Source organism: Nannobrachium achirus (genome assembly GCF_963921795.1).
Source record: "Nannobrachium achirus genome assembly, chromosome: 19".
NCBI classification, from domain to species: domain Eukaryota; kingdom Metazoa; phylum Chordata; class Actinopteri; order Myctophiformes; family Myctophidae; genus Nannobrachium; species Nannobrachium achirus.
This window is the reverse complement of record NC_137826.1, coordinates 35,469,719-35,473,902: the sequence shown is the minus strand read 5'-3', so window position 1 is coordinate 35,473,902 and position 4,184 is coordinate 35,469,719.

Genomic DNA, 4,184 nt, shown 5'->3' with positions numbered 1-4,184 from the left:
TAATCTCAACGACACGCTCGTCAAATAGGGATCACATAAGCATGCGATGTCCGGTTGACGGACTTCAAAATAAGAGCATACTGGGTGAATTTGTCTATGAGACGAACCTTGTAAATGCAGATGTATTATACGGATCTAAAAAAGATCATAAAACAAAATACAACTAACGTAAATTCCTATTACCAATCATGCATTGTAAATGCTTAAATGGTTTAGGCAGCATTAAGCAGACGCTTAATCCAGAATATGCCTTACAATAAGCAAATCAAATGCATAGAAATAGTAATATTAGAAATAAAACATAGTACCTATTCAGTAAAAACTTTATAAAATCAAAAAACATAAACATGCCTATGGTCATTGAGGGCAAGTGCTACGGTATAGTGCTATGGGCTAAGGTGGAGTCTGAATAATAGGCTGCATATAAAATATTAAAAGACAACGTTGAAAAGTATATTTTCCCAGTAGCCTAACAGGACAGAGCATCAACGTTCCAATGGAGACAATGCACTATAGTGGTGGCACACCTAAAAACCATAACTGTATTCTCAAGTCTCAAGCTACCAGGCCAGCTGTCCCTTGGCCTCACAGAAAGCGAGCTGGAACGCTGCCAGCATTTTGCAATGGGTTTACACAATGATTGTGTGACTCATACCTGTCAAACCTACTTGAGTGAGTGAGTGACACCCACAGCCGCAACACTAGAGGGAGCGACCATGATCTGGTACCACCCAAATTTAGAACAAACATGGGAAAGTTCTCATGCTACTGCTCTGCCTCCAAAATGTAGAATGCTCTGACACCATCCGTTAATTAAAGGATATGTAACACTGGTTTCTTTCAAAATTGGCCTGGGAAAAAACATCAGGAGACCAAAAGGGGAGGTAAATATAATTTTCCCAACTTTTGTAGGCCTACATAGTGTTTGCATTTGTTTATTATTGTGTTCATTCATTGTGGATGCCATGTTGACGAATTGAATACATAGGACCACAATGGAAACAAGTACCCAGGACTTCTTTTGTTTTATCCTTTTAGCTGTAGGATCATACTGTACGACGTGTTGTTTACATTTCTGACAATTAAAGTACTGAATCAATCAAAAAACTCTCCTCAGGAGACCCCTAGGGGTAGGGGTAGGTTTAGGTGGTAAGAAAGTGGGGAACATAGAACCTGGGGAACATAGGTACAGTCCCGTCACTGGCACGGATGCCCACAATAAAGGGCTTACTGAGGTTGGCTGTTCACTTCACCTACCTCTTCACATACAGTAAGGCCTACTATTTGTGTCAGGTAGTGCAGTGGCCTGGCATGGGCCACAAAGTATCTAACAAAATGTTGATAATATAATTCTAGGCCCTGAAAACTGCAGTTCCCCCAGGTTCTGTCATGACCCAGGAACGCTGTCTGTCATTGCAGCAGGTGGCAATTCCCCAGGTGGAAGCCCACCTGGCAAACAACGTCTGTTTTTGGCCTTCACTAAATATCTCCAGTGAAAAGTTGGTTTGGCTAGCTGAACAGAAACCAAAGGTGTTGGTCAAGTCAAGTGTATTGTCAATGCAGGGCAGCAGGAAATGCCCATTTCCTGACCAAGCCCAACACAGTCAAACATATGAAAACCAAATATGAGTAACAGGCACAAATAGTATCAATCACAATAAATTCAAATAAACAAGCACATTTAAATACCACAACAACAGAACAATAAGTGTTGGCCCGCCCAGAGCATGCTGGTAAACCATAACCATTCACAAGACGAACTGGGCTCATAAAGTTGCACTTGCAATATAGGTCTATAATTTTTTCAACTCAACTGAACACTTATTGTGAAATCCGCCAACCTGACGTGAAATGCGTACTGAGGAACATGACGAGCGTGTTTCAATGATGTATCCTGACGGAACACTGGTGTTCGTCTGTCAGTCCCCGGTAACAAGCCTGGGCACTGGGCAGTGTCAACTCCCACAATCCACAGCGAACTAAACATTGAAGTGATGAGCGCGCTGTTGCCATGTGTAATTTGGTTCTATGCAAATAGCAGACTTGGATGGAAAAAAAACCTGTTCGTTGATCTTTACCCAGACTCACAGCCTTTATTGAATCACTTTATCTAAACACTGTCACACGAAATCTATCACACAATGAAAATCAACCAGTAATACATAATTGATTCAATTAGGTTTAGGGTAGGCATATGCCATCAAGTCAGAAATGTTTACATAGGCCTAGATATTGTAAATTATTTACCAATTGTATGTATCCAAACATAGCCTACCTGTTCTAAGATTACTTAGTGCAACACCCATTATTATGATTATATTACTTGGTGTCAGGATCTCAGTTGCAGTGTTTTCTGGGTCTGTCATTCAGGACTAGGTGAGTGGTTGCACTTGTGCTTATTGATCTACTCCTCCCATGTGTTTCTTGGTCCCTCCCTGTCAATCTGCTTTAGTTATTCACGCCCACTCATCAAGCAACCACTCTAAGCAACCAGGATAGCATGCACTAGGGAAATACATGACAAAAAGAGGGAGTCCACACACAAGTCAGTTATACTTAGTATTCTAATCTAAATTAAGGAATTAAAGCAACAATCATGAACATAAACCGGTATGAGGTGTGAGCAAGTCAGTCTTGCTCTCACCACAGTCATGTACTCTGCAGTATAGGCCTATGGATGTATGGAGTGTGCTGGGTGAGTGTTGTATAAAAGTTTAAGTGGCCAAGCACAACCTGCTACAACAAGGAGCTCATGAGAGTTTGCAAGGAGAGGTCCTTATACTTCCTCAAACCCAGCTGTACTCACTCTGCACTGATGAGGCTTCCAGCTAGCCAACAGTGAAGGCATCGGCCATAGAGTTATAGGTTACACCCCGCCATTCCGAAACACCGCTATTCCGAACGTTGACTTCTAACCCTAACCCTACCCCTAACCCTAACCCTTACCCTAACCCTAACCCTAACTAACCCTAACCCTACCCCTAACCCTAACCCTAACCCTAAACCTAACCCTAACCCTGCTTCGGAATAGCGGTGTTTCGGAATGGCGGACTGTTGCCAGAGTTATAATAAGTAGGGCATGACATGTCCCACACAGTTCCCTGTGGTAAGACCCCGCAGGCTGCATGGTAATGAACACGTGCCTCTTGGGCCCCATTTACACTGGCAGCCAAATCAAACCTGAATCTGATCTGTGTCACATCCAGATTGAAATCTGATTTCTTCCATGTGAACATGTGACCATTTAAACCAATCGGATTCCAATCTGGATGTCGCACAAATCTGATTCAGGCTGCCAGTGTAAATGGGGCCACTCTCAATCCTGTCCGACTGCCAGGAACGGCAACGCTTGTGGTGTGATAGGATTCCGTCTTCTTGCCATCTTCATACCTCTGAAGGATTGCCCCCTCCCACACGGTCCCCATTATGCTAATGATTCTACTGCGATTCTACTACTAGAAGGCCATGTGCCTAAAGGAGTTGGCCCGGAACCCCTACCTGAAGAACCTGTTTGAAGGCGTTGTGATGACTGAGGTGGAGATCCAGAAAGTCTTCTCCAAACATGTTCTAGAGAAGATAAAACCTGATGGCCAGACATTTTTGCCCCGTATGAACACACCACAATTGTGATCAAGGTGGGCTACAACCTCCACGACCGCACAGTCCGGCCTGCCCTTGTTGTATCAAAAGCCCCCTAAAAGATTATATATGGCTCTGATAAATGATAAGAGACACACCTTCCTTAATGGCAGCTTGCATCCATTGTGTTGCATTCCTGCCATCTGCTGGAGTTATTTAACCCCTACATCGTCCCAGTTCCCACTAAGTATTCTTCCCATTGGATGACATTATGTGGGGTTTCCCATGGGGTTAACTACACATGATGTCACATGCTATCAGTATTTGAGGCAAGGTAGTGGTACATTCAATGAGCCCAGGCCCCCAGTATGATGACTACAATCAAAGTACCCTTTCACATCCAACCTCATCGGTGTGAAGAGCCAAGTGAGCACTGCTCACTTCACACAGGTGTGATTTTGTATTATTATGTAATGTTTTCCTCTTTTTGCACATATTTGTGACTCTTCGATCTCCTTTAAAATCCCTTGTATGTATTGTCACTTAATGTCACAAGAATTTCACTGTTCAGAATGGTGTATACAGTACTCTGTGTATTTGATAAA